The sequence below is a fragment of the Lepeophtheirus salmonis genome, chromosome 2 (genome assembly GCF_016086655.4).
Source record: "Lepeophtheirus salmonis chromosome 2, UVic_Lsal_1.4, whole genome shotgun sequence".
Taxonomy (NCBI): domain Eukaryota; kingdom Metazoa; phylum Arthropoda; class Copepoda; order Siphonostomatoida; family Caligidae; genus Lepeophtheirus; species Lepeophtheirus salmonis.
Window position 1 is genome coordinate 19,476,870 of NC_052132.2, and position 19,173 is coordinate 19,496,042.

At 30.8% G+C, this 19,173-nt stretch overlaps 1 protein-coding gene across 4 annotated transcripts in view; it reads left to right on the forward strand.

Moving 5' to 3' along the window:
• LOC121132376 (lachesin) overlaps positions 1-19,173 on the forward strand; it is a 425,839-nt gene that overhangs the window by 372,799 nt on the left and 33,867 nt on the right. The window lies entirely within an intron of this gene.

Below are 19,173 nucleotides of genomic sequence, written 5' to 3' on the forward strand. Positions count from 1 at the left end.
ATACAAATATAATATTTTAAACAAAGTTATAACTTTTGTGTTAATAGAATTATTAATTAAATACATAAAGTAAACCAATTGAAATTTACTTCATATTACAGGAATTTGATATTAACTTTTAACTTGTATAAAATTAAGTAAAAAGTTTTATGTAAAATAATCATATGTGCCTTTTTTTAAAGCACAAATACTCCTTTGCTTTTTCTGTATCTCCATTTCAGACCGTCTCAATAACGTTTGCTCTCCATTTACATCGTACACGCTGCAGAAATGTTGCACAAAGTAGACAATAGACTGTCCCAAAATTTAATTTAATACTTTTGAACAAAAAAACACAATGTCCTTTTTTGATGAAGACAATAAAAAACTGACTTTAGGAAAAGTAAAGACCTCTTGGGAAATGTTTTAACATGATTTGCTCAATATATTTTGCTATTCTGTTTTATGAAAAATAACATATAAATTAAACACTACTTGTCGATAAACATGTCTTATTTTTGCAAACATGATGAATGATAATGAATAAGCAAGCAATATTCTTTTAAAAAAAAAATTATATTTATTAATGAAGAGCCATATAAAAATAAATTGCATTATTTTAAAACTACTAACATAGTTATTAATGTGAATTTATAGAAGCCAAAATGTATTCATATATGTATGTATATATTCATAAGAATTCTAAAAACGTTGATAAAGATGTCTAATATGAATATTTATCGGTTGGCCCATTGAAATCTGAACACTAACTAATTCAATATTAATTAATGAAGGTTGATTAATTGAAATTAATTAATAGTTCATTATATTAAAGCATATGAAATTAGTTAAAAACAAAATAAACTTGAGTCTCTCCCTAATGTAGAGTCGAGAAAATTGCACTTGAAAGTACGAAACGTTGGAGAAGTAGAAAGGGTCTGCCATAATGGCTAAAGTGTACCCGGGGGTGTTAAAGAAAACATCCCAGGGCAATCCCCTCAAGTCTACTATGAGGACCCATACAAGATATATCTGGGTTTCTCACGAGACTGTGCAGAGTGCTATCAAAAAAGTTGGTGGAAAGAGCTTAGCGAGAGTGTATAGGCCGCTTTGGACACCAGCAATGAACGAAACCCTCCTCCATTGCAAGACTCTGTTGGAATTTTTTTAACACTTTTCGCCCCCTACATCCCTGCTGCCAACCCATTTTTTGGTTGCATGTTGAGGGGAGGGCCTTCAGTGTCCGTCATTCAAACACCAAGGTCCTCAATGCCAATATCAGCCAGCACTGGGACGCCATGAAAGAGGATTACATCTGTAACGGGTTCCGCCTGTTGTTACTTTCTAGAAGCCATCATTGACGCTTAGGGAGGCTACATTAATGATTCAAAAAAGAGCTGAGACACACATTTGATTGAAATTGCAGTGTTAATTAATCAATTATATCTCATTGAAGTTTACAATTCGAAGTGTTCATATTTTAATGGATACCTTGGTTTATATTTCATACTAGATTTGCATAGGATAAAAGGAATACATTTTTTCAATAAATTATCTAAATTGGGAAATAATAATTTTAATTTTATTTTCTTCAATCATTTTAACAAAAACAGAGGGGATATGTGTTTTTTTCCCATTAGATGGATGATATATTCTGAGATATAAATTATTTTTATAAAAGCCAAGCAATGAGTTTACATGTAAGAAAAAGCATGTTTTATCCTGAAGGAAATATAATAAAATATGCAAATGAAGACAACTAAGCAGGGAAATACACTGAGTGTGCATACCATACCGGTATTTATCATAAAGTCATATTTATGAGTTTTGACAAGAAGTTCCTTCAATTTTATTTGTCTTGAATAAAGTTACATAAATTAAAAAAGCTCATGAAGTTAAGGTCTTAGAAGTCTTATCGAGGTTACTTACATTGGGTATTTTGTTGCAGCTGCATTACAATTAATATTTTGACAACATAAAACATTATTTGCCCTTATCAGTTTTTGCATTTGATAGTACTTATAATAAGCATCGGCGAAAAATTGAATACATTTTTTTACCATTATATCATAGAATTTATTTCTAAATAAAATAGTAGGTGGAGAAATTTTTTTTAATTTTTTTACGTAGACATTAAAGATATATTAATTTTAAATATAAAAAATGTTAACGCACACGATATGTTCCACTTCAATTCCATATCCTTTTTTCATACTCGTCATAGATAAATAATAAAAACGTTCTTTGAAATTTGGATAAATACTTTTAGAATTTGTTTTTAACTCAGAAACGAATGATATCAATGAATTAATATGAGGAATGAATCATTGAAATAATTGCCAATTAAGAAGTCTAAACATAGAAAGATAACACAGCCATTGGGAGCCACATATTTCTTTGTCAGTTGGTCATTAAGACTATTCCTGGCAGTTCTGTTAAAATATGAATTTGCCATGTATCGTAACTCTTGGGTATTAAAACTACAGAGGTTTAAAGAAAGAACGAATGCTTTAAAGTCAGGGTGCTCTTGATGACTCTGTTCTTAAACATGTAAAATTTATTTTACACAACCCCTCAGAAGTATTTTCGATACTGTTTGGTGACTGTATCCCTTGTTAAAAATTATAAACAATCAATGGAAGAAGAAAGGAAATGTACTTTTAGTAAAGAAGAAATTGAAACGTCTCCTTAGCCTATTGAAGGAGGTTAGCAGAGCTACGAAAAATTAAAAAAAAAAAAAAAAAAAATCAATGTAGACTTCAAAGTTTCACTAAAGTTCACGTTCGGGGAGATGTCGGGTTAGTCTCCCTCTCCAAAGTGCCATACACAGCAAAGTACAAGGGGTTCAAATCCGGCAAAGATGATGGCCACATGTCCTTGGACCAAAAATCAGCCATGTTGTCGGTGCAGAACTTCTGGCATTTGGCCGATGTGTGTGGGGGTGCACCCTCTTGGGCCCACACATAGTTGTCCTCTGGGTAGGTGACCTTGAGCCATGGCAGTATGGTGAACATCAGCACCTTGTAGTAGGCCTCCTGGCCAATTTTCTCCCTCGCCAAAAAAAAAAAAAAAAGGGAGGCATCTTCTTGCCTTCGAACTCCACGACCCCTGGACCATTGTTTGGGACGGATGTTTAGTGCGGAACAACCTCTTGACCTCCTCTGGTGATCCCCCAAGCCAGCAGTCGTTCCGACTGTTGTAGACCCGGTTCACGGTGAAAATCCTCTCGCCTGAGAAAAGTTTTACAATGGATCCATTTGCTTTGATCAACGCACGAACTTTCTTGGAGCACTTCACAATGTCCATAATCTTTACCACCTCAATTTTGGCATACAGAAGGTCTGAGATCCTCCTCCTTTTTACTTCTTGCTCAATCATCATGAAAGAAATGAGAAATGTTTATTATTGCTTACTTATGCAGAAAGGACAGGAGATTCGGAATATGCAGGAAAAAAGAACAAAACCTCTTTATTTTAATTGCATAATTAGTATTCATTAACATTCCGCGTTTTGCTTCCAAACCCTGTACAGAAATTGATGCAGCAGTGAAATCATTATTACTCGAATTGATGGAGGAGAAAATAAGTGCATTTGCACTCATGATTTCATTTCACACAATTTTTAAATTACAAATTGTTATCTTTTGCTCTTTTTTAATTAAGATAATTCGTTGGACAAAAAAAGTCCTTTTGTTGGATGTAGTAGAAGGTTATAAAATCTGATTAGAAAAGAAATATAAGATGATAAAAAAAACTGAAAAGAAGGTGGAGCAAAAATATGATACATGTTTCAAGGATATTTTAGTACTTAGGATGTATATACACCCTATGGAAGTAATTGCTGGATAAAAGGAAATAGATTATACATTAGTTCTGCATGGCTCTGCCGACATCTTGACACTAATTAACATCAATTATAATATTAAATGTTCTTATCACCATTTCTGCTGTTGAGCTATTTAACTATGTATATATATGTATATGTATATAAATATGTTTGTATCAAAACGAATAAAATATAATGCAGTGAATGGGAAGGAAAGGACTGGGGAAATATTATGTGTACACAAATGATATGCATTTATCTCTTCATTGGCTATGTATTGTTATCATATAAGCAACAAAAAAATAAAAGCTTTTTAGAAAGCTAGAGGGAAAAATACTTTCGGATTTCTACTTTCAAATATGTGAACAATTATGAATATATGTATGTATAAAAACAAAATGATTTCATCAAATCTGCTTTGAATAATTTAAGCAATAAAAACTACCATATAAATATTTATGGATAACAACTTTTTTGTGGGCTAGAGTTTTTCAAAGAGTTAAAATTTCAACGACAAAGTGTCAGATATGTGACACGTCGTCAAATTATATATTTTTTTGGCATAGCATATAATTTGTAAGTTTTTAAAATTTATGAGTATTCTATAAGTTCTAGTGAACCTCAGTTTCAATTTTCAAAGACTTCCTTATGACGCTAGAACGGCTATTTAATACACGGCTCGAGGATAAAATCTGCACCCTCTTTGGCTCGCCTTGGAATCAAATGTCATCTTCATATCATTTTTTTAAAATCCTGCATAATATACAAATAACACACATTTATTCAGTCTTATTTTGTAACAATGGAGAAACTATATTTGAAGCTGCGAAGATTAAGTTCACAGAGGAATAACATAGATGCACCGTAGTTTTATGTCATATTAATAATCAAGGGCTAATCTGCAACTTTTACGTACCTAATATTCCTTGGTTGACAATGCATTATATCCAGGAAAGCAAGAAGAAACTGGAGGATTCGAAAAACATATGAGAATTATTTTCATGTCGTAGAGCTCATCAAAGAGGTGGTAAACATCATTGACTAGTCCTGACGAGGTCCTTCATCTGAATTGGAAAGGATCTTGAAGTCAGTTGCAAGACAAATTTGTGCATGTGTTAGCGATAATCTCAAATGCCACTCTTACAAAATGTAAACTGGCCATATCTTGACCATCCAGGAGCCCAATCTTAATCTGATGGACTATTTTTTCTGAGCTTCCCTGAGGTGCACAGTATTAAACATCCCATAGAACTAAGACCAGTCCCGTGGTTGTTATCAAGGATCATTTCACATCTATGGTCAGGCTTGGTTCCACTGGAGGCCATGATTGAGGATGAGGGCAATTATATGATAAAGCGTTCAGACCTATTACCTTCATTGGCTTCGTTTTTTATTTGTAATAAAAATATAAAAAATTATGAAACAGGTCGTTGATTTTATCTTTGAGTCCTGTATATCATTGAAAATCTATTTTAAATATTTTAAGTTCATATCCATTCCATAAAAGGTTTAAAGTTGAGTATAATTTATATTTACGATTTTCGGTCAGATATAGCTTAAAGTCATAAACGTAACACGCATGAAAATCAAGGATACAAATATTTGGCAAAAATTATGTACTAATTTATACTGTTTTTGATTATACAAAGAATACATATGCAAAAAAAAAATATTGGTATACAGGGTGTCCACGATAAATTGGAACTACTTTAAACTTCATCCAGATCCATAATGTGAATATTCGGGGTTAAATCATACTAATATAAAAGGTTGCGTGAACAATACACTATAATTTTCACAACAATTGTTTTGACAACAAACAATAGTCATCATGGAACAAGCAAGGAGAGACGCCATCCTCGAATTGGCTCGAGCGGGACACAAGCCCTCTTCTATCTACAAGCTTCTTAACTACCCCAAGAACACGGTGTACCGGGTCTTCAATGCCTGGGAGGTTGAGGGGAACATCTGCCGCAAGGCCCACAACATGAGAAGTGACCAAATCCACACTCCCTGCTTCCTTGAAGGCCTCCAGAAGTCCATCAAGGCTTGGAGTGAGCAAGCAACTGGTCTCCAAGGCTGTGAATGAGGACCTCGGGTACGGGTCATACCGAATGACCAAACAGCACATCCTCACGGTATCCATGAAGGCCACAAGGCTCACCAACGTTAAGCTTCGCCTCAATGACCTGAAGAGCCATGGAGGAAGAATCATCTTCTTCTCCGACGAGAAGAACTGGACTGTCGACAGTAGCTACAACGTCCAGAATGATAGGTGGCTTGCCAAGGAGAGAGAAGAGGTACTCGCGGTCTTTACCACAAAGTTCCCGGCCTCCGTGATGACCGTGGGTGTCATCTGTAGCACCTTTCAGGTGATGCCTCTTTTTTTCTTCAATCCCAAGGAAAGGGTTAACGCGATAAGGTACTGCGAAGTCATGGAGGAGTTCGTCATCCCCTGGATGAAGGATACGGCCGCTGGGAGGGAGTTCATATTCCAACAAGACTCAGCGCCCGCACACATCGCCATGAGTACCACTAACCTCTTCAACTCCCACGATATCACTTTCTGGGATCGCAACACCTGGCCCTCCAACTCACCCGACCTCAATCTGTGTGATTACTACTGGTAGGGGAAGTTGGAGAGGGAGGTGTGCAAGGTCAGCCACAAGAGCATCGCGGCCCTGAAGGGCTCCATTACGAGGAGTTGAATGCTGTTGATTCCGTGGAAGTCCATAGGGCATGCAAATCCTTTAGGGACAGGATGGAGAAGATGGTGGCTGCTCAGGGAGGACATGTTGAATAAATTTATTGTTTAATATCATGTCTAACTTTTTCATATTAACAAATACACTCCAAATTCCATTTTTATCAAGCAGGTTTAATTTTAAGATAGTTCCAATTTATCGTGGACACCCTTATTTATTTTCATCTTCGTTGTAATAGGGTTAACTTTAAATCATTTAATTTGTACTTAACCTATTAACATTTCAATGCACAACGGAAAAATAAAACAAAGGGACAACCGGATACATTTTGTCTTGAAAAAAAAATGCCTCTGCTCCAGGACGCCATGTTTGTTAGTCGAGCACTCCAGAGGTGTAGGATGTCAAGGATCAAGTTTTTCTATTTGTTCATCCAAATCAAAATATGTCCCCTCTACTTCGAAACTATAACAGCAATGGATTGTACCTCAATGATTGGTACGATCCAAAAGTCCTGAGCGCGATCAAAAGACAAAGTATTCATCATTCATTGATACTCCTCCCAGAGTTTTGCCCATATTCTTAATGATCCGATCCATATTTGGTTTATTGATATACTAGTATCTCAGCTATATAGTGTGAAAAACTTTTGTATGTTTTTGTTTTGGTTTACCGGTAAGATATTGTATTGTCAGTATTGGGATACTGACGCATATAAACCAGTAGTGTATGAAACTGTTTTTGGAACTGGTACTTGCAGTTTATTTCAGTTGAGCATGAGATGTTATATGATATAACAGAGTTAAAAAGCTACAGACCAACAATTAAATGATAAAGAAAAAAAAATAATAGTACAATTAGGACCAAGTCAACTTATAAATTTTATTTGCCTTCGCCATTTAGATGCACAAATACTGCTCAAACATTCTAGCTCATAGGACTGCTCTCAATTTATAAATAGCTCGTTATATGACAAAGAGTTGTTGACTGAGTATGAATTAAAATTATATGTTTGTTATAAAAAAAGGTCGAGTTATCCTTTTAACGATTGTTTCAAACTATTCTTTAAAACAAGTTCGTAGATAAATATTTTTATTTTTCTTTATATAAGTATATACATAGAAACTATTTTCATAAAAATAAAGGTTTTTTTTGTGTAATTAAGGAGATCAGTAATCAAAAAACAAAAAAATAAAGAAATGAGGGTAAAAAAAAGAAAAATGGTTAAATTGTAAATTACAAATGCAGTAATGCTCAAAATAATTACATGTGAGCTTACTTTATTCTCTATTCTATTAATAACTTTGGTAGTTCAAAATTTAAAAAAGATGAACTTAATTATTTAAAATGATTAATTACTATAATTTATTTGATATTAGAAAGTAGTGGCTAGTTTCAACAACAAATTGCTAAAAATTCGGCTTAATTATGTCAAGGCCATATATTTTATAAAGCAGTGCATAACATAAGTAATAAATGATTACCTAAATTATATCTTCATTTCCATCAGAAAGTATAAAATAAATGTCAATCAGGGTCTAATGTTGATACAAAATACTTTAGAAATAGATCGTAGTCGATCAAAAAATGAAAAAAAAAAGTGTTTGTTTTATGTATAGAGTCATCCTAATTCTTGTATGGAGTTTATATAAGCTTGCTATATAGTTGACCAGCTCCTAGGAATGATGTGCTCAATTACATTGACACTCTTAATTTAAAATGTAAACAATTTACATCCCCCAAAATCAAACCATTAATTTTTGTTCTTATTCATTACATTTCTCCAGGTCTCAAAAATGATTATCCTGTCTTACAACTGTACAAATTAGTAAATTAACCAAATAAGCTATTTGAAAATTTAAAAATAGGTGATATGAACATTCTAATTTATTTTTTACAAACAACAAAAAATACACATTAGATCAACGTTGCACCTCCCTTTGCGGACTACTGGAATCAAAAATTAATCAACCAAAATAACAAAACTAGGCTGGCAAACCAAAAATTGTCATGAAATACCATAAAAGCCAGAAAAGTCATTTTTTATTAAGTCAAATATTGTTTTGTTATTAAGAACATCTTTACGGACAAGTCTAAGAGGAGTAGCACACGAAGTTGAATCAAAAGGAGGTAAGGAAGGCATTTGATAAAAAGCTGGCTGTAAAGTTCCTCAAGTTGGACAAGAAAAGTAGTTGGAAAACCCATAAAATAACTGGTCGAAAGTCTTTTAAAAAGATTGAGAACCCCCTTCTTTCACAATCTCAGTCAGAAGAGTTGTCTTAATTTACATGAATGACTTAAAACACAATGAAAAGACGATAACTATTTAATAAGAAAATATATTAACTGTGATTCTTCTCTAAAAAAAGCAAAATTATTGTGTAGATTACCTTGGTAATACAAGTATCACTGTTCGAACTGTTACCAAAACAAAACGCCAAGGCTATGTGATTATGTTAGGGATTCTAGTCCTAATAGAGGATACAAATCTGTGTCTTTCCAGCACGGATTATAATAAAAATATAATATATTTTTTCTTCCATTGTAGTTATATTGCTATTTTTGTTGATGTATACATCAACAAAAAGCTGTGAACCTAAGCTTTCAGTTGAGTAACTGAATTTTTTTTAATTAAACTCATTTTACTTTTTTAAAATGTGAATGGAGACTGGATGTGAAATATATCAAGATCCAAAGTACGTTCAGCTTAATCTGATATTTACTTTTTGCTAAACAAACTGTAGTTGTAATCATCAGCCACCCCATATTGAGCATATCAAAGGGAAAGGTGTACATTTTACAATATATTATATAAAAGCGGGAAAGTGAATTATAGTAATGAATCAACTGCCGTTAAAAAATTAAATTAAATTTTTGAATTAGTTTGTTAACAATTAATATTTTTGACAAGATATATTTATATAAATGGTCGTATGCATAAAACATACTTTTACGTACTTAAAATTAATTTTTAAATTTATAAGTATATACGCTTATGAATGCATATATATATACAAAAAGGTTTGCTTGTAAATTGATACATTTTTTTTAAATGTTTGAACATATGCATCATAAGTTTAAATATATATAAAAAAAGATTTTTTTTTTTAAAATAAAGTACATACATAATGTATCCCTTGAGCCCTGATCGATATGAAAAGAAACGATGCTTTACATGAAGGGCAAATCACGACCAGCCATCTTGAGGACCATGAAGAGCCTGGAGGTAAGCTCCATGCTGATGTAGAACCATTGAGAGGTACGTGGAGACTCAATCTTTCAAAGACAGATTCAGATCAGGCAAACAAAGGTCAAAAAGGACGCCCGGAGTCGTTAAGTCAAGGATTGCAAGAACTCCTGGGAGGAACCTCTCAAGAATGGCCAAAGATTTCAGCATGATTGCAACAACAATCAAAGACCTTATCAGAGATGACCTTGGGATGCATCCTTACAAATTGATGAGGCAATATCACCTGTTAAGCAAGGTCAAGGCTAAAAGACTTGAAAGAAGCAATGACATTCTTCAGAACTTGAGGACTAGTACGGGTCCCAACATTGGGTTCACTGATGAAAAAAAATTCACTGTGGAAGAGGCTTTTAACCCAAAAATTGGAGTGAACAGAAAAACAAATTAAAGATTGTCCTAAAATTTGTTGAATAATACCTTCATAAAATAGACTAACTATCAAATAATTTTATGCCTCTTTTTTTCTTTTCAAACGAAAGGTTGGGAGATATATTAAACTTACACAAAGAAACGATAAAATAAATAGAAACATTATGTGACACATTTGAGTCATAATATTATATGACTAACTCAATATATGCTAAGATGGTCTACATATGTATAAGGAATAAATGTATTTTTCTGAAGAAGTGATCCTTAATGCTACAAACTCTTAACCATCTGTTTTTTCCCTTTCAAATCCTAACGTTTGCTCTTCCTTGAGATGTTTAGACTATTTATTTTTTTAAAAAAAATACTATTATAACTTTCTACTAATAGAATTTACTCTGCAAAATGAATATGAATGTAGAATGTAAAAAATTACACAAAATAAGTTCAGCGTGTGGAGTTTTTTTTTTGAAGTTATTAAAAATTCTGTAAAATATTAAAAGGGGATTTATGAGTTGTTAAATGATAGGATTATATATTCTTTATATAATATAAATATAAATTGTTACATAGTTTAAAAATCTATTAAGTCAATAAATCTCAAGATTGTTTTCTTCAGACCTATAGGATGAGGAGTCATTTTTTAACTGCTGGTATAGATTATCATAACACATATTTGATAGTACTGCCTTTACTTTCAAATCATTATATCCTCATTCTAAGAGAAAAGATTCAGTCCAACGCTATGAGACTTACCCCAAATCTTTCAGCTATGATACTATCAATATATTTACTCGTATTTGAGGTCCCACTCATTGACAGCAATTATTCTTTGGAATGAAAATTCTACAGTTCTTTCAAGGAAAAATATTCCTAATTCGATTTATGTAACTTGTTGGTGTATATTGATGATGTCACCAACAACCATGTTCGAATGTATAGTTTAAGCATCAGTTAACAAATTGAATACTTTTATTTGGATATTTCATACCTGTTAACATGTAATCTAAATTCGTAGTAAGATTATAGATAGTAGTATTAAATTTTTGAATAGATTCTTTTTTGGGTAGATTATTTTTAAATTTATAACCTAGTTTCGAAAAAGAGACGTTTTTACAAAATACGTATGCTATCATTCTCATTTTTCTTTTTTCATATGCATTGTTGATAAATAACAAGAATCCATAAATACATTACTTGAAACCTCACTTACAAATGACAATATTTGTTCATTTTTTTTTTTTTTTTCATGTTTGTGTTATGCTCATTCTTTTTTTTTCTTTTTCTCCAATTAAATTAAATTTTCAAAAAACACAAAATATATGCGCAATTATATTTGTTAATAACTCAGAAACTAATTAAGTATCATTTCCCCCCCCCAAAAAAAAAAAAAAAATAGATACTAAAATTATATGAATAATAAAGAATTCATGTAGCTACCGAGGCGTACATTAAAATCACAACACTTTGAATTTTAATCTTCAGCTATATATAATTTATTAATTAATAATAAAATTTCAACAAACTTAATACTATAAATAGATGTGTGTCTGAGCTCTCTTAATCATTAATCTAAATGCCCTTAACCCAAATGAGGGTTTCCAGGTGACCTCTGGCACCAGCTGCAGATGTAGTCCTCGGTCATGGAGTCCCAGTGCCGGCTGAAAGTGACTTTCAGGGCCTCGGTGTTTTGATTATGGACACTGCAAGCTTTCACTCGACAACCACCCAAAAGGTTTAGTCGAGGAGTTTGGAATAAGGGCTGAAGTTGTCAAAAGAATAGTTCGAAAGACTAATTCAAAACTCATTCAAAAGAGTCCTGCAGAAAAGAAGATGGGTTTCTTTTCATTGCTAGTATAAAATGTAGCCTCTCCACTCCCCACTAGGTTCTTTCCATCCACTTTTTTATATCTCTGTGGACAGTCTGGAAGGAAATCACGAAATCTCTTGCATGGGCCCTCATGGTCAAGGATTGACCTAGGTTGTTTCTTTAATTCCACCTGGTCCAGTTTGGCCTCTTTGACAAAGCCCTTCTTGCTCTAGAACCTTTCAAAATTACAGTCGGCTCAGACGGTTGTCTTGAAGACGCCCAACTGTTTGGAGTGCGTGAATATAAATTCGTCAATCACGTTCAAGTGTCATTTTCTCGACTTGTACGTAAGCTAGAGAGCTCAGTTTTGTTTTGTATTCAAACTTATTGTTTATGCTTTAATATATCAAAATATGAATTAATTTCAATCCCTCAACTTCCATTATTTATTGAATTGGTACGTGTTCAGATTTCAATGGACCACATGGTTAATAGACTTTTTTATAAACAAAATCCCACAAAACATGTATTAAATGTAGAAGTTGTAGTAAAGTTATGGTAAATTGGATATTACAACGATATTTCACATATTGAACGTAGGCAAGGAATATAACCCAAGTTGCTGTTCGATGTTAGTTTATGAACTACCTCTAATTATCATGATATTGAATAAAAAGACAATCATTGTTATTGTTTTAAACTCCACTTCAAGTGAGATCAAATCAAAACCCAGACTTTGAGGAACTTTTAGACTGTTAAAATTATTTAAAAAGTATACTTTTCGTGAAGTTTACATATAGAAGTCTACATTATGTCACTGTTATGTACCATTTTATTATGCAATTTTCTTTTCTTTTCATTTAAATAACTTTATATTTATAAAAATTAAATTAAATTTCATATTAAATAATTCGCAAGATTATTTAATACCTACGTACTCGAATTTAGATAGAATTTAATTAATATCTATTGAATATAAATATGGTATAATTACAATATTTTTTTAAACATAATACTACAAATTCTAGGCGAGTGCATTAAAATTATATATGTAAATAAATTTAAGATAATGGCTCATTTAATAATTTTCAAACAATTAGTTATAATGAAGTTATTTTAGTTTATTTATTATGATGTTTAGGTTCATTTAAATTGTATTTTGTGTTCGTTCATTTTAGCGAACCTTATTTCAGCAATTTTTATATAAAAAGGATTAGTCTCACTTATCGATTATACGATAAAATCAATAATTGCGTTATTTGATATAATCAAACATTAGAGGAAAACATTAGGTCATCTGTATTCTGAGAATCATTCATGGATGCAAATTTGAATTCAGAGATATTTATTTATTGTTTGGTCAGTCGGGTTCGCTCTTTTTTTTTTTAAATCATTCTCAATTGAGCATTTTGGTTTAGAATTTGGGTAGATTATACATGTTTTTGTGGGATCTAAAACCAGATTGCATTTAAAAAAGTATATGTTTCGGGTGGTCCATTGAAATCTGAACACTAATTAATTCAATAATTAACTAAAGTTGAGTTATTGAAATTAATTCATATTTCAATATATCAAAGCATGATTAGTTGTTTAAAAATAGAATTGAGTCATAGCGTTTGTAAAAGTATAGAAAATGAAATTTGAACGTTATCGACGAATTTTCATTCGCGCACTCTAAGCAATTGGGATTTTCCAGGACCCCCCATCAGCAAGTCTGAAACGTTGGACAGGAAGAAGAGCTCTGTCGATAAGGCCAAACTGGTCCCGGAGAAGTTAACAAAAACAGCCCATACCAATCCCCTCAAGTCCATGAGGGCCCAAGCTAAAAATCTAGGTATTCACACCGGACTATCCAGAAAGCTATCAAAAAATGTATGAAAAGAGCCTTATGAAAGTTGAAAGGCCCCTTTTGACACCAGCAATGAAGTACTGGGACGCCATGACAGATGATTATATCGACAGGGGGAGCCAGCCCTTCCGCTGCAACCTGAAAGCCATCATTGCCTGTAAGGACGACTACATTAATGATAATTTGATTAAATTATCTTCCTAAGTAATAAATTATATCTTGTTGAAGTTTAAAATCCAAAGTGTTTAAATTTGAATGGGCCAATTGACGCGTATTACACAAACTATTTTGGTAAAAGCAAAATCACATTTATTTTTGATATGTACTCGTTCCCTTTTTTAGTTGCAACTTACAAAGATATATTTATTTTCTAAAGCTGTTATCTTATTCGGTAATTTTTGAGGAAGGAATCAATGCATCAAGTACGTGAGCTCCTAAAGGACAGAGAGTACGATTCATGAATAGTAGTAAAATTATGAGTGTAAGTCGTTAATTTCATCGGAATATAATTCAGAAGCGACATCAAACATCCTTTCTATTTCTTTACGAAGATGGAATATTTGTTAATTTCCTTTCGCTCATAACTGATTGTAGCAAATCTAATTAATTGCCAAGACAGCTATCCACTCTTTCTCTGGGCATTCTACGACTTGTCAGGTAGGCCAGTGACTATGGGGTGATACATATCCTGAATAAAACATTGTTGTTAAGTTTTTCGAAAAATATTCCATTAATTATTAGTTGTTATTGTCACAGTTTTGAAATCCATAATTTTCTGTATGAGAAATTGGCTTTCTTTTGAAATAATTTTTAATTGTCGAAATGAGAAAAAAAGTAAAATTCTTAGGAACAAAAATATTAAATTGTCTTTTAAAAAAAAGTTACATTTTGCCCTGAAAAAAAAATTTAGAACTAAAATTTTACATAACTATTTTTTCGTCGAAAAAGTTGTTGAAAAGCCAACACACTCAAAGACAAATCCAGCCATGTTGTCAGGGTAACCTCGATGATTTTCGTTCTCTATTTTTTTACATACTGACAAATTATTTTTTTTCAAAATTTATATTCCGATAAATATATATATCAAAATATTGTTAATGTTTGTAGAGTAGGAAATCAAAATAAATCGAACAAGATTATTTAGAATTATTATTAAAAACATACAATATAAATATTAAATCCTTTTTAATGCATCTTCTATTTTGAAGTGTGAGAAATTAAGGATTACATAATTTTTTAATTATCCTAATATTTACTTATATTTATATTTTTAATATATGTGTAATAGAGATATGGTTATATTAGAGTGATCACTATTTTTGAAAAGAAATAAAATTAGGATTCCCATCAAAAAATGAATTAAAATTTGTCTTTTAGACAAACAAAAATATATATATAATTGCACTGTTGAGTTATGAACTGACTTATTGTGAAACCAACACTATTTTTTAAATTTGAAATATGCCACGTTTATACTTTATATGGACATCTCTGTAATATTTCATTTCAAAAATAATGATAACTCTAATATATGTACAAGCATACAAGCAAATAAGTGCATGACAATAATAACATTTATTTGAGCAGATGGAAAATCCCAAAATATAGGTGGGTATTCATAAGTATTGAGCTAAAAAATAATTCCTATTTTAATTTTAATATATATTATAATTATGTTTCAGTCATTAGGAACAAAATGCATTTTAAATAAAGGTTTTTGTAGTGTTCAAAAAGTATTAGTTAAGGTGAGGTACCATATCGATCCTGCGTGTACATTTATTAATACAGTTTTATAAAATATGAGCTATTATTATGTAAAAATATATGATTACGCTGACAATATCAAGAATATTTTTAAGTGTAACTGATTAATTGTCACGACGTTTGATTAGATTAGCTGCTTTCCACCAAAATATTTTTCAAATGTCAGGATATTTATAATATATTTAAGTTGGTTTTTTTTTTTTTTTTTTTGGTTATATTTTATACAACTCTATTAATACATGTCAATCTTCACTTCTAAATTAAGATCAACTAATACTATCATTTAAAAATCTCCATCAAATCTGATGAGTTTTAACAATTACTCAGTGAATGCAGTTTATTTAGCTTCGTTGATATAATTTTCAATTTATGGAATTTTGTGATAAAATATGTAACTGGTTCGAAATTTAGTAATTTTGAGCAATTTTAAATATCAGTCAATGAAATCCACCTCCTTTTGCAATAAAATATGGGTGTACATCAATAGCAGTAGTCATTATTTCAATTAAGTAAATGATATTTTTGAATAAACTATCAATGATATCCTGTAACGCAGGGTAAGATAGCATATACAATCACATGCAATTTCCTCTTCTGACAGCTTGAAAGTAATTAAGTTAAAAACTGTGAAATACAAGCACAGTTTTGCCAGAGATATTTAACAATGTTTCATGTTGATGGTTTGGAAAATGTGTCAAGAAATGTTAGAGAAATATGTTTTTTGTTTTTTTTAAAGACAAAATATGTTAAGAATGTGAATTAGGATTTTTAGATACGGTATCTCATATATTCCATTTTGAATTCATACAATTTGAAGAACATTGAATTTTTCATTTTCTTATTAAAAAATGTATTTATTTAGTTAAATTAACTGGGTGAATTCATAGAAGTTCCATTGATATTTATTAAGAAATATGAAGTACCATCAGCAACTTATATTGAACAAAAAAGTGTTATTACAAATTTGGAGAGATATTGAAAACGTTTTAGTCGTTTAGCTACTACGTTTGATATAATGAGTAATTTAGAGATGAGCTACTTGTCTTGTCCAGACCAAGCAGGACTATTGCTGTCAGAATATTCCCTGCAAAATAAACTTTGTTTTTGAAATGTGCTCTATAAATCAAAATCTAACATTTTCTTCCAAAAAAGTGGAAAATATGTTATTTTGGCCCAAATAGACAAAATATGTAGTTTTTGTCTAAAATCCAAAAAAATATACTCACTTTTTTCCTGCATCCTAGTTAAAAATATAATTGTCATTTTTTAGGATTGGTTAAACTGTATTTAGTATTAAACAGCAAATTAATTATTAATGGACCAAATAATTTGTTAATTGGCCAAATTACTTATATTTCTTTGCTAGGTATTAGCAAAGAAATATAATATTATATGTAAGCTGTAAAGATAACAGCAATCTAAAATGTTTTTTCTCACAATTGAGTTTAGATTAAATTTGTATTCTACAACAAATGACTGTCAATTTTGATCAATAAATTATATTTATTAACCCTTTGTAGAAGCTGCAAACTTCACTTAAAGTAACCAAAATTGACGGTCATAATAAAAGAAAGATTAATTAAATGATTTTATTTGAAAGGCCATACCAAAGCTAGTATAAGTCTATTAGATCAAACATCGATTTGAGACTAATCCAATATTCTGGACTATCTTAACTCCTCCAACAAATTCGAATAGTTACTCAAATGTTACCATGAATTATATAATACTCTATGTAGGTATACATTAGAATGTTCTGTATTTTTTAAAGTTGACCAAATTCAAAATTATCATGGATCATGAGATGTGCTTAGGTGTTGGTAAAGACTTCCTAAAATATTTTTTCTGTGCCATTAAAATTTAAAAAAAAAATCTTATTATAATTAAGGCATAAGAAAATCATTTTATAATTTTTTTGAGCTTGTTAGTAATTTTTTTGACATAATTATTCAGTCGGCTTTGTAGGTAAATCTCATGAAGTAACTATTGACAACATACTAATATAATTAAATAATAATGGATTTTCTATTTATTCAGCTATTTATATTATTAATTTTTTTAAAGAATAAGATACAAATAATAAATAAACATACTTTTTAAATCTTTGAATAATCAGTAAATTAATTCTTTAAATCAGACTTTTGAAAGTTTTTATTCAACTTTGATCTTGAGTGATTCGTAACAATGAAATTTTTTGTGTCTTTTCTCTTTATCATATGTTTTCTATGATTCCTTCGTTGTTGATGCTATATTTCTTTCAACGATTTGAGAATCAAACAGAATATTTGTAGAGCTAAATTTTCACCTTTTGCAAATTTTAAGGATTCATTTTTTGTTGTATCAAATATTAGAGGATGTTAAATTTAGTCATTTTTAGGACTAGTTAAACGCCTATTTAGAATTTTTGTTTAGGAAATTTTTTTCTGACTTGAACTTTTTGTCTTTTTTTACGATCTTCATAGATGATGTCAACTGGTTTGAATCAAACAAGACGCGTATAGGGACATTTTATGGATATGCAAAGCAGAAATTTGTCTTAAATAAAAACAATTTCTTTTTTCAGAGTTGAAATGCTGAAAAATAAAAATTGTTCGATCTGTGTTAGATGTGACGGAATCTTCACATGAAGAAAAGTAGGACCATATACATTTAAAGTCATTATAACAAGTCTTTTAAACTCCACTGATGGATTTTTTGAAAGTATAATCTTAAAAGGGTTGAAGCAGTAATAATCCATCTCGCATCTTGCACTGTTCCAGGATGTTTAAAAAAAAATTATATTAAATAATTATAATTATATAAAAATAATGTGGCCCCTTTTGTACAATCAAACAAATTTGAACAAAGTACTATTGATCTCTGCTCAAGCATTAATTCATCTATGTCTGGTACACTTCCTTTGATAGCCTCAAATGTTAATGTGTACGTTTTACATGAACAGTTTGAAATTTGAGAGCTGTAAAAGATTTTGCCCTTTTGTTTTCGTTTCATAGTATTCAAATATTTTTTTAAAGTCAATTCATTCATGTGAAGCAAACAAATGAACGACATCAAAAACAAACGAATCTCAGAAAACATATGATCAAGAGAAAAGATAGAAAAATTTAATTGTTACAAATCACTCAAGATCAAAATTGAATTAAAACATTCAAAAGTCTGATTTCATTAATTAATTTACTGATTATTCAAAGATTTAAAACTATATATTTTTATTGACAATTGTATCGTGTTCATGCAGCAATTTAATTATATAAATAGCTGAATAAAAATAAAAACCATAATTGTTTATTCATATTGTATGCCGTCAATAGTTTACTACCAAAACCGACTACATAATAAAATCAAAGAAATGACTAACAAGTTCAAAAAAATTAAAAAATTAGTTTTTCTTTTCTTATTTTTTATTATAATAGGATTTTTTTTCTATTTGACATTATTTTGAAGTACTTTGGGAACGCAGGAACTTTGACCGGATAGAGGGTAACGGTTTTTGATGGCACAGAAAAAAAAATTGTGAAGTCATTACCAACACCTAAACACATCTCATGATCAATGATAATTTTGAATTTGGTCAACTTTAAAAAATAGCAAACACTCTAGTATAAATATATGAGGAACTGCGAATGCA